The 13,492-nt window shown below is 39.7% G+C and overlaps 1 pseudogene; it reads left to right on the top strand.

Moving 5' to 3' along the window:
• The first annotated feature begins 11,988 nt into the window (after positions 1-11,988).
• On the top strand, positions 11,989-12,925 carry LOC110284542 (farnesyl pyrophosphate synthase pseudogene; annotated as a pseudogene).
• Positions 12,926-13,492: the final 567 nt, after the last annotated feature.

The raw sequence follows: 13,492 nt of genomic DNA, 5'->3' as shown, positions 1-13,492 counted from the left end.
CCTTTGGTCAATTTAGTCTCATTAGTTGTGAATCTCTGGGGATTGTCCACTTCTAGTGTTAGCTTGGTATATTTTATTTTTTAAGTATTTGTTCATTTTTCTAAATTATTGTAATATGTTATTTATGACCTCTCTGTAATAATGTTTACTTTTCTAAATTCAGCAGCATTTCTGCTCTTTTTATTTCCTGTTTTAAATTATGTCAGCCTTCTCTATTTTTTTCTTGGTTTCTTAGTCAGTTCCAGTAATCTACTGTTTTTCTGTTCTTCTTTATTTTACTTCAGTGTAGTCTCCTTTACTCTCCTCTGCCCGTTCTTGCTCAGTTTTTCTTTTACCCTCAGTGTTTTGGGTACCAGGTTGAACTGCTGATGTGAGATTTTTCTTTCTGTTTAATTGATGCTTTAGGTTTTCCTCCAGGCTGTTTTAGATGTAGACCACATGTTCGGATATTCTGGGCTTTCATTTTCAATCATCTCAAAGTATTTTTTTTATCCTCGTGATTTACCTAATGTTCTAATTATTATGTATTCATGAATTTCCTATTTCTTTCTGTTGTTGATTTCAATTTCATTTCATTGTGGCTGGAGGATATTATTGAGGCTGTGGCTTAGCATGTGATCTGTCCTAGATGATGTCTCAAGAGCACTTGAAAAGAATGCACAGTCTGTAATTGTTGGTAGAGTGTTGGGAGATTGGGAGTTCTAGTGTGTTCATAGCATCTTTGAAAGTTCACATCACCTTCTGTCTTCTTCTACAAGTTTTGTAGCCATTTTTTAAGGAATGCCTTTTAAGTCTTCAATGAGGATTATTTCTCCTAACCTTCATCCTGAAAAAAAATACTTTACATGATTAGTTTTCAGTTATCAGATGCATATCTGTTTATGATTATTATGTCTTTTCAAGACTTATCACTTACACTACAAATTCTCTCTCTCTGTCTCTGTCTCTCTCTCTCTGTGTCTCTGTCTCTCTCTCTCATAGTGATTTTGTTTGTAAGTTTGTGTCTGATGTTAGTGTAGCCTCTTCTGCTTTGTTTGGATTTTCCTATCATTTTAGTATATTTGTAACCTTGCATCTAACACGTGTCTTTGGTAAAACACACAGTTCGGATTTGGTTTTACAGTTTGTTGCCTTGATTGTTTAATTCACAAACATTACAGACTTCAGTGATAGTGTGACTGTGTTGGCAGCTCTGCTATGTCATGTGTCCTAGCTCTCCATTCCTCACTCACTGCTTTCTTATGTTCAAAGCAAGTATTTCCTAATACAACATTGTGATTCTCTTATTTTTTAATTATATTTTGGTAGAGATTTTCTTATGTGTGTATGTGTGTATGTGTGTGTGTGTGTGTCTATAACTGCATGCAAACTGAATAGAATCTGCTTCAGATTTACTTTATTCAAACAAGATATAGAAATGCTAAATTTATATATTTGTCTCATTTCTCTTTTGTGCATTCTTCTTCTGTACATTTCATCTATATGTTATAACCCCAACTTACACTGTTATTGTTAGAACTAAGGTCTTTTAGGTAACCAGGCCCTAAGCATGGCAGGACCATGCCCAGGCACTCAGCTGCTAGGTTTTGGTTGCAGTCTCACTAAAGTCACAATTCTATCTTACAGGACACACATTAACCAAGCCCCATTTCTTTACCCAGAAGAAGAGCCAACCCTGTCATCTAAGCTGAGTCATGGGACATAGGTCACACATGAACTAAGCCTGCTTCTTGGGGTATGAGTCCTCACCTTTCCCAGGAAACCTTAAAAGTGTACCCTGTTTAACCTAAAAGGGTAATCTGTCCTCGAATCTCCCGTGAACCACCTCTATTTTCCCTTCCTAAAGAACTTAAAAATTATAATAATTATTACTTCATGTAAGTTTATGGGTTTTGGTGTTTGAGAGGAAATAGAAAAGCTTGTATTTGATACACCGGTCATGATATTTAGCAGTTCTGGTTCTTCTCATTTGTTCACTGGATTTCACAATCACTGGGCATCATTTTCTCAATCAAATATAGTGGTGTTCCAACCTTCTGTTGTAGTCATTATAAGAAAATGCATTCCATGTGTGTATTTGACAGTCCTGGACATACGGTTATAAGCATATTTTTTAATACAATCGATTTTAAAATTACTTAGAGAAGAGGGGAAAATATTCATTTACACTGTCTTTTATATCTATTTAATTATACTTACTGATGAATTTTTTTCTCCTATGTATTTGAAATTCATCTCTGGGGTTGTCTTTTTCCATTTTTCAAATTTTCTTTATGATCCCCTATAAAGTCTTTATGCTAACAGCATGTTATCTTAGTTTGCATTTACTATGATTTTTAAAACTTTTGTCCTGCTTTTAAAATATTTTTTTACTGGATTTAAAATTTCTGTTGGTCATTGTTTACTTTTGCCCCTCCTTAGAATTGGGAACAGAACACCCATGGAAGGAGTTACAGAGACAAAGTTTGGAGCTGTGACGAAAGGATGGACCATCTAGAGACTGCCATATCCAGGGATCCACCCCATAATCAGCTTCCAAATGCTGACACCATTGCATACACTAGCAAGATTTTGCTGAAAGGACCCAGATATAGCTGTCTCTTGTGAGACTATGCCGGGGCCTGGCAAACACAGAAGTGGATGCTCACAGTCAGCTATTGGATGGATCACAGGGCCCCCAATGGAGGAGCTGGAGAAAGTACCCAAGCAGCTGAAGGGATCCGCAACCCTATCGGTGGAACAACATTATGAACTAACCAGTACCCCAGAGCTCGTGACTCTAGCTGCATATGTATCAAAAGATGGCCTAGTTGGCCACCACTGAAAAGAGAGGCCCATTGGATGTGCAAACTTTATATGCCCCAGTAAAGGAGAACGCCAGGGCCAAAAAAATGGGAATGGGTGGGTAGGGAAGTGGGGGGGAGGATATGGGGGACTTTTGGGATAGCATTAGAAATGTAATTGAGGAAAAGATATAATAAAAATATTAAAAAAATTTTTTCCTGCTTTTAAAATCTTTTTTTACTGGATTTAAAATTTGTTGGTCATTGTTTACTTTCTCACTATCTTCTTCCATTGTTTCACTATTAGCTTTAATTATATTTACATATTTCTTCCCTCTCTGTGTGTACATGGCCTTGTTTGTGTGGATGTCAAGGGACAGCTACTGGTAAAGGGTCTTCTCCTTACACTGTATGGGTCCGTGGGATGGAACTCAGGTTGTCAGGATTAGTGGCAAGTACCTTTACATATTGAGACAAATCGCCAACACTCCTAATAAAAAATAATATTTTATTAGAATCCCTAAATAAGTGCTAAGTTATGACCTTTTAAATATTTTCTTCCTTATTCCTTCTGATAGTCTACTTTGTATATGTTGATACGCCCACATTTCCCAACAGCTCTGTTTAATTTTGTATGTTTATATTTCTGTTTTTGAAATTGTGCAATCTGTATTTACTAAAGTCTTCCAAATTTGTTGACTTTTTCTTCTGCAAGTTCAAACATGAGCTGTGTGCCTCTCATGCATTTAACAAATTAGTTATTAGATTTTTAAATTTTAGTCATTGGAACTTTGAATTTCAGAATTTCCTTTTGCTTCTTTTTATGGTTTCTGCCTCTATATTGATGTTGTCTAGGTGATAAGACATTATCTTCCCCTTTTATTTCCTTATTTTGGTTATCTTTGGTTTTTTTGTATGCATTTATAATGTCTACTTTGAAACGTTTGTTGGTTAAATCTGTTGTGGAGCTGCATGGCAGCTTTCGTGATCGCCATGTTTCCCAAAATGAGGGTCAAAAGTTCTCTCAAAAATATGACTCTTTGTTGTTGCAAAGTCAGCATCTTAGATGACATATTGCAGAACCCCTGTGAGTGGCCTCCTAATCTCCTAAGGAGGTTGTCACCTGCTTGCTTATTTACAATGTGAGACTGGTTAGATTATTCTGGTCTCTTTCCCTTGCAATGAGAAGCCACTGATATCTCTAAACTGCAGCCCTGGATAATGCCAAGGTGCTTTCAGAATTGTGTTTCACTATCTCTCTGACTGCAGCCAGGTCCACTAATTCCTGGCTGATTACTCTGTTGTTTTTAATAATGCTGCGAAGCACACATTTGTCTCTAGAGGGACCTAAATCTAGGCTCCTTTGCAGGGATAGTATTTGAAGACCATGTTTGTTTGTTTAACCCTAGGCAACAGCTTTCCTTGGCCCTTATTCTAAGTGATAAACTGGCTGGCCTACAGACAAGTCTGATCAGTAATGAGGTTATAGGGTTGTGGGATTGTGATAGGCAGCCTAATTTGGTTGTTGAATGGGGTTTGCTCCGGTGACCCAATAGAGAAATCTACAAGGGACAGAAAAGCGAGCCACGTTCCCAGAATCAGGTGCCTGAAACCACAGAGCCTCCAGCTCCATAATTCTGTGACTATCAGTCACGCAGACAATGTCCCAAGCTTCTGACAGTCTGAGTATACTCCACCCCCACAGTTACAAGACTATAGCCAGGTATTTTCCTCCCCACAGTTACCTGATAGCCCAGCCCACTATAAGAAGGGCTGCTTGGCCCTCCTTGCTCTCTCTAAGCTCTCACCTTTCTTACTCTCTAGCCCTCATTCTCTCTCTCCCTTCCCCCTCTCTCCACTGGCCATGGCTGGTCCCTCTCTCTTTCTACCTTCTCTCCTTTCTCCCTGCCTTTCTACAATAAAGCTCTAAAACCATAGACTGTCTCTGATCATCAAGGCCCGCCGTGCTTGAACGATGGGATGGCCTTTCTCCTAATGAACCACTGTCTAATCTCCTGCCAGAAGGCCATCCTGTGCTCCAGTCAAGGCCCTCCTGGGAATCATTCAGCGCCCCCTCTCCCTCTGCCCTCTTCTCCCTTCAGCCCCGGGGCCCAGTGCCGCCCCAGGGGCCCCCATTCTGTTCTCAGCTCTTCTGCCATATCCAGTGTGGGATGCCGGAGGCTGGGAGCCTGGTGCCTAGGACTGACCCTTGTCCACCACCTGCTGAGCTGGGGTCCAGAGGTTTCACACAGCCAGCCAGCCACCCGGGGGGGGGGCTGCGTGGAAAGCATGCGGCAGTCCTCCTCTGTCTGCCTGCCCAGAACACCGGAACTCTGGTGGGACATGGGTTTTCTTCCACTCCCTCTTTCCCCTACACCAATGGCCTCGAATAAGGTGTGCTTAACTTCTGTTTACTAAGATCTTAGAGCTCACAAGTGTATAGCCTGCCTCTCCCTCTAGATCCGGGGTTGAATATCTTAGTGTAGTGTATTTTCCTCTGTATGATGCTCTTGTTTTGATTTCTTGGAATTAGGTTGCGATTGGTAGCATCTGGTTTCTTTGCCCGGCTTCTGTAGTCTAGAATCTGACTTTTGAATGGTCATAGATGGGGTAATCAGTACCCTAATATTTTTTGCTAGGCATATGGTCAGAACATATGTCTCATAAGGAGGGGCTGAGAGGAAGGGAGTCTCCAAGCCTTTGGAGGCACACGCTAGGAATCTGGATGTACCACCTGTAGTAGTATGAGAGATGTGGACATTCTCTTCTGCTTTTACTAGCAGGTGGAATAAAACTGGCCCATATTCTTGCCAGCAATTGTTTGGAGTGAGTAGAAATGAGTATGCATGTACTAAGCACATTAATGATTTCTCATCCAGCCTCACACATTCCTCACTTGGGGCACCAAATTCAATCAATTTAAATGCATTTGCAATAACTCTGAGTCACTGATACTACATTGGTGATTAAGGAGAAATCAAATTCAACCAAAAGTGAGTCCAGCTCTAAATTATTTACTTCAGGCTCCTCTTATGTCTTTGGGTGTCTCTCCTCTATCTACCTGATATATGAGTCTGAATCTATGCCTGCCTTAAGGTTGTCTTGTAAGTCTATATCTGTGTCTGTCCCTGAATGTCTCTGTATGACTGTGTGTGTGTCTGCCTCTGTGTGATTTTGTGTTAGTCTTTGTGTAACTGTTTGCTTTTTTATGACTGTGTGTCTATCTCTGTGTGACTGTCTGTTTCTCTCTGTGTGACTGTGTGTATCTGTCTCTGTGTGACTGTGTATGCTTGTCTATGTGTGACTGTGTGTGTCTGTCTCTGTGTGATGGTGTGACTATGTGTGACTGTGTGTGCTTGTCTCTGTGTGATTGTGTCTCTCTCTCTCTCTCTGTGAGACTATGTGTGCTTGTCTCTGTGTGATTGCATCTGTCTCTGTGTGACTGTGTGTGCTTGTCTCTTTGTGACTGTGTGTATCTGTCTCTGTGTGACAGTGTGACTGTCTCTATGTGACTGTATGTGTCTGTCTCCGTGTGACTGTGTGTGCTTGTCTCTGTGTGACAGTGTGACTGTCTCTGTGTGACTGTGTGTGCTTGTCTCTGTGGGACTGTGTCTGTCTCTGTGTGACTGGGTGTGTGCTTGTCTCTGTGTGACTGTGTGTGTGTTTGTCTCTGTGTGACTGTGTGTGTCTGTCTCTGTGTGACAGTGTGACTGTCTCTGTGTGACTGTGTGTGCTTGTCTCTGTGGGACTGTGCGTATCTGTATGGTAGTTTGTGTCTTTCCCTAACAAAAGGTTTTGTCCTGTGTTTCTTTCTTTTCTTTTTTTTTTTTAAAGAGTTTTCAGTACTTTTCTTTTTAATCATCTCCAGTGCTATCATTGCCTCCTCAGAAAGCATTTATGTTTCTAGAAGTATAATTTAAACAGTCTTTTACTGGACATTGTGACATCTCTATATCTCTGTACTAATTTCAGAAAAGCCAAATGTCTACACATAGAAGCAAATAGTAGGAAGTGGCTATAACATGAATTCGAGATGAATCAGATTTTCTTTCTTCTTTTTTTTTCTGATTTCAAATTTAGGTTTAGTAAGCCTGATCTGTTTTTCTTTTTATTGGATATTTTATTTATTTACATTTCAAATGTTATCCCCTTTCCTGGATTCCCCTCCGGAAAACCCCTATCCCATCCTTCCTTCCCTTTCTTCTGTGAGGGTGCTCCCCCTCCACCCACTCCCACCTCTCTGCCCTGACATTCCCCTACACTGGAGCAAGGACTTCTCCTCCCATTGATGTCCAACAAGGTCATCCCCTGCTACATATGCAGCTGGAGCCATGGGACCCTCCATGTGTACTCTTTGGTTAGTGGTTTAGTTCCTGGGAGCTCTGGAGGTTCTGGTTGGTTGATATTGTTGTTCTTCCTATGGGTTGCAAACCCCTTCAACTCCTTCAGTTCTCTAACTCCTCCCTTAGAGTCCCCTTGCTCAGTCTAATGGTTGACTGTGAGCACCTGCCAGGCTCTGAAAGAGCCTCTCAGGAGCCAGCTATATCAGGCTCCTGTCAGCAAGTACTACTTGGCATCTGCATGATTCTTGGTGTCTGGGTTTGATGTCTGTATATGGGATGGAGCCCTAGGTGGGGCAGTTTCTGAATGGCCTTTCCTTCAGTCTCTGCTCCACACTCTGTTTCTATATTTCCTCTCATGAGTATTTTATTTCCCCTTCAAAGAAAGACTAAAGCGTCTACACTTTGGTCTTCTTTCTTCTTGAGCTTCTCATGGTATTGTATCTTGGGTATTCTGAGCTTTTAGGCTAACATCCACCTATCAATGAGTGCATACCATGTGTGTTCTTTTGTGACTGAGTTACCTCACTCAGAATGATACGTTCTAGTCCCATCCATTTACCTAAGGGTTTCATGAAGTCACTGGTTTTAATAGCTGAGTAGCACTCCACTGTGTAAATGTACCATATTTTCTCTATCCATTCCTGTTTCTTGAACATCATAGAAAGTATCACATAAAGAAGGAATGAATGATATTTTTCAGAAATCTTCAGCAGAGTTTTACAAGGTATTAAGTCACTGACTTCAAACTGACCCACATAACAAACAGTATTACAAACATCATTGTTTATTAAGCAACAACCAAGTGTTATGCTCAACATTTATGGTGGATATTCTTGTTATAAGGTTTCTTTCAACCTTTACTGTTGCTCTTCTCAGTAAATGATAGGCATGCATTATTTTTGGTCAGGGTTGTGGTAGAGTACATAATTAAGATTATAGCTGGGCATTAGCTTAGGTTGTAAAAGTTGATTGCATGGGAATTTCAAGGCAAGTAAGGTTGATTGCTACATTGCTCTCTTAAGGGCAGATTAAAAAACAGGCTGGGTACACAGTAGGATAGCAGTATTAAGTCTTAAGTAACATCAAGGTATATTATGAACTTTGGCTTTGAGGTAGAGCAAAAATTACAGTCCCTTTGGGTGGAAGAGATATTTTCACAATATTGCATAACTACCAGAGTGGGTTATAGATTATTACTGCTCCTAAAAAGTTTTAGTAAATTTTGAATTTTGTAAGATTTTTTTTAAACTTGCTATATATCTTTAGGACCATTTTTAGACTGTTTAAGTTTTTATTAAACTTTCCACAAATTGATTTGGTGAAGTTATTTGTAACACTCTTACACAGCGCAGTATGTGTAGAGCATTTGTGTGTTCAACAAGCAACCTAAGAAATAAACTCACGGGCGTACGTAGCCTCAGTATTCTCCTTAATCACATTTCATTTCCTCCTTTCCCATTGATTTGAGGCTTACATTTGATTATATATAAAACCAATGTGTTCAAAAAATTGAAACAAGGGATTTCTTAAACACAGTATATACTGATAGCTCCACAAGCAAGATGTGATTCTTCAACATTCAAGGTAGCAGGGCATGTGCTGACTCATCGCTTTAGACATCCAGCCTTTACATTTCATCATTTACACTAAGAACCTATTGACAGACACAGTGTGATATTAAAGTATGTGGAATGATTAACTCCTGCTACCACTAGTAAGTCATAGCACCTTGATGATGAAACATTATGCAAGATCCTTAGTGTCTCAGAGTTTTGCTTGATAAGATCCCAGTATTGTGAGGTTTTGTGTAGGGTTATTATGCATCTCTCTCCATTACTACCCAGCAATTTCTTCTGTTCACAAATACATGGGGACTGAAGATAGTAATCTCATCTTAAGAAACTGTATTTATCCAGGAAGGGGAGGTATTTAGGGATGATAGATGTTTTTCTAGCTGGTGAAAGAAGCAACCTGAACTAGATACACATTCAGAGTCAGGGGATGCTGAAGGGCTTCATGTAGAAACCAGAGAAAAGCCAAGGTTTAGGATCTCTCTATGATAGATAATCATACTGTTGAAATGATATAGAAGGAAGGAGGTTTGAACTGTGTGAAGTGTCTAAGAAAATCAGTGAATGCTAGCAGGTGATCACTTTCCTGGAAGGGTTGTGTAGTGCCTTCAAACAGCCTCCAACAACTCATGGCTATCATTCATGGAAGGAGTCAGTAGTGCCTTCAAACAGCTCCCCATAACCCATGCCCATAGTTCTTGTCCGCCCCATCATTGAAAAGACACAAGAAGTACCACACTTGAACTGGTTTCCAAGATTTTTTTTCTTATGCCTATAAGATTTCAATTTCTCCTAGAAATAATTTTTGCTAAATATATAATGGTACTTTAAAGTGGTAACTTTCTGCTGAATTGGGTTTTCTCCAAAGGCTCTTTTATCACTTGATTCTTTTTTGATACTACTCTAATCTCTTTTTTTTTAAGAGTTTAAAAATAGTTATTGGCGTGTGTGTGTGTGTGTGTGTGTGTGTGTGTGTGTGTGTCGGTATCTATGAGTTTGTGCATGGCCCATGTGTACAGGGCCTGGGGAGGCCAGAAGAAGGAGTCAGATTCCCTCGATCTGGAGTTAGAGGTGTTTGTGATCTGCCTGATGATGTGAAGTTAGGACCTGAACTCAGGTCCTCTGTAAGAGCAGTGAGGGTTCTTAACCACTGAGCCACCTCTCCAGCCTCTACTATTCTAGTTTTTAATAGTCATTTTTCTAGTGGCTGTATCTTGCCTTTCCCACTCACCTAACGGGTTCTGAACTAAAATCATTGTTAACAGAGAAAAGAAAACATAAAGGTTTTTATATAAGTTTCTAATTAGCACATATCACATTTCTGAGATGGATAATGCAGAGCTTATGTATAAACACGAAGGGTATACATATAATTCTTAGTGCTGATAGAGGAAATAAAACTGTGGGTTTGTGTCATATCCTTTACGTTTCAGTTTTAGTTTTTCACTCAAAATCCAGAAGATTTGGCATATCATATAGCTTACCTTTTAAGAATTCAATTTATATATATATAATGAGAGCAAAATTTCATTAAGAATTAAAGGGGTCCAAAGGAAACAAATCTATTTTGTCTTTATAGAGCGAGTGTGCTTCTGAAGACGAAAGGTTAAACAAGTCATAACTGGTAATAATGGTATGCTGAGATAGAGCAAATGTGCTTTATTTCAGGAACTTACTTTATAATAATGCTATGGAGATAAAAAGAATCTCTCCCATCTGTTGAGCTGGCTCTTAAGAGATGCTAGCTAGGCATATATAGCTTATGTGTGGATGCTTCCTCCTCTCCTGTTCTATTTCTTTCTTTCCAGGAAGTAACAAATGGCAAAATCTTCCAAAATCTACAGTGCAGTGCAATCCACAGCAGCTGCTCAGAAGATCTTTGAGAGAAAGAGAGCTGATGCTTGACAAAGAGGCTGTTAGCACCAGACACACAATTGAAGTAGCCATTCTGTTGAAGGTGAAGGAACTAGGCTGTTGGGGAGTGAAGTATCTCTCCGAAGATGTATTGTTGGAGATTCAGTCACATGTGTGAAAATGTCTGAAGTGTCTGAAGGCACTCAGCAGGCATGTTTCACATGCTGTCATTGTTAAAACCTCGAAATAAGTTGCTGGCGGGAGTACACATAACCCTCTCTTTGGAATAATGCCAACTCAAGTGATCTTGCATTATGGCCTTTTTCTCTAGAGGAAAAAAGATACATCATCTTCTATGCAGCAATGTCTGATTGTATTCCACATCCTTTGTTGGGTACTAAGACAAACAAAATCCTTTGCCATGTTTCTTTGCTTGCTTCTTTGTTTCTGCCATATTGGCAGAGGCAGAAGTGCACTTTTGTATTTATTAGTCTATGAAATAAATAGGTCAGTTATCTGGACTAAATTCAATGAAATTTGTGGCAAAGTTCTTTGCTATGCTGGCTGTAAGACCACAGATTCCCTTGAGCTCTTTAAGGTAGTTAGAACTAGCAAAAGGGCAACAGGACTGTGATATTTCAAGATTTTCGAGAACGTAACATGTCATGATATGGGAAGGAGATAAAATTGGACATGAATGTATAAGTATTCTTCAGGTATAATTAGAAAATAGGCAATAGAAGTGGTATATATTCAAAATTCAGTCATACTACCTATTTAGAAATTATAATACCAAAAGCAAGATAGTAATTTCATCCAAGTGGTATTTTTCTTTACCCAATTAAGCTGTGAATTAGGACTGATAAATCAATTTACAGAACATCAAAGCTCATTTTTTTTTCCAAATGCCAACTGGATAAGTGAAGCCATGGAATTACACTGAACTCTGTGTCTATAATACACTTCTCTGTGTGTAAATGCACATGGTAATACCAAATCTTTAGATCAATTGTAGACAGGGCTGAACATCAGTAACTAACAATACAGTCGGATGACTATAATGCTACAAATTATTATATACACGAGGAATTCTCCTCCCCAATAGGATTTCTGGGAAGTTTCCAAATATTGCTGTCCATTCTCTAAATAGTCTAATAGCTGAAGGAAGGGGCACAATTGTCTTTTTCAAGTTATAAAAGTGCTTGCATGGGCCAGTTCCACAACTGGTATTTACGTTAGCTTATATATGCCTATTAAGTTAAACCCTTGGTATTTTGAATATTTTTAATTTAGTGATGTGTGTCCCAGATGTTGCTTTCTTCCCTTCCATCAGAATGGCCTTCAGGACCCACATCAAGGAACAGATGAATGTGCTCTTTTCTCAGAAGGAATCAAAACCACAAATTGGATGTTTGAACTCAAGAAAGGCAGGGTTTGATGCAGCTCTCCCTGTATGCCATCAAGGTGTATGATGCTGAGGATGAGCTAAGATGCTCAGAGATGAGAGATGCTATACTTTACATTGAGTACAGTGCATAGGTTACGGTAAGTACAATCCTGTTTGACTCTAGTGTAAAAATTCCTGGAACTGGTGGAGTCGAGGAAAGAGAATGCTAAGAGCCTCCAGTAGATGCTGACTGTGGGCTGGCATGTAGAACAGCTCAGAGCTTTCTTCCTCATGACAGATGACATCATGGGTTCTTCCCTCGCTCTCCAGGGTCATACCTATTGGTATTAACAACCAAGCCTAGTTTTGGATGACATCAATGATGCTCTGCTTCTGGAAGCCCACATCTACATCCTGCCAAAGTTCTACTGCTGGAACCAACCCTACTACCTGAACAAGCTCGAGATCTTTCAGCAGAGTTCCTATTATGCTGATGCTAGACAGACTCTGGACCTCATCAGAACACCCCAGGGTCATGTAGATTTTATAAAAAGAGGCACAAATCTGTTGAGCAATATAGCTTCCTATTCCTTCTATTTTCCCATGATGGCTGGTATGTACACAGCAGGCCCTGATTGGAAGGAGTATGCCAATGCATTGAAGCTTCTTCAGGAGATGGGCAAGTTCTTTCACATCCATCATGACTTCTTTGGGGACCTCAGTGTGACTAGAAAGGTTGGGACAGACATCTGGGACAACAAATGCAGCTGGCTGGTGGTTCAGTCTCTGCTACAAGCCATTCTGCAATAGTGCCAGATCTTAGGGGAGGATTCTGGAAAGAAGGACCCAGAGAAGGTGGCACAGATGAAATACTGTGCAAGGAAGACAGGCATGACTGTTTAAAGCCTCATAGAGCAATGAGCTCCTCTGCTGTCCCTTACTATCTTCTTGGGCCTAGCAAGAATAATCTACAAGCAGAGAAAGTGATCTAGTGTTTGTAAGGCTTGGCGGGAGAGTTCTTAATAAATTATCAATAACTTATTTTTTTGAAGAAGCACTTTACTGTGCTTCTAGCTTGAGTAAACTTTATGGAGGTTTCTTCAGGTTCTGAGATTTCTTCCTTTTCCTACCACGTTCACTTTAGCAAATTTATAGATTCTCCCTAAGCCTTCTTTGCAATGCAGATTTTTTTAAAAGCTTCTTGCCGTTTTCACAGTTCAGGAATATTTTTTTTTTTTTTTGCAAGAAGTTGGAAGCCATTCTGTTGGTATGTAATCCCTAGGGAAGGTTGGACTTCCTTGGCCACCTTGTGTAAAAACTACCTCTGTATTCATTCTTCAGGACAATGACCACAGTCTGTCGTGGTCTTATTGGTCTTCACATGTGATTTTTTAATAGCAGATATATATTTGGATATTTATAAAAAACCAACTCGATTCAACACACTATGTATTTTAGGTGGATGGGATATTCTATCTGGATCTGTAGTGATTATTGATAATAAATTGACTTATTTCCATTCAAATGTATCTTACGTTATTATTATTTGCTGTT

Source organism: Mus caroli, unplaced genomic scaffold (genome assembly GCF_978045245.1).
Source record: "Mus caroli unplaced genomic scaffold, Mus_caroli_1 scaffold_19, whole genome shotgun sequence".
In the NCBI taxonomy this organism is placed as follows: domain Eukaryota; kingdom Metazoa; phylum Chordata; class Mammalia; order Rodentia; family Muridae; genus Mus; species Mus caroli.
Note: the sequence above shows the minus strand (reverse complement) of the source record. Positions and strands in the feature narration are given on the sequence as shown.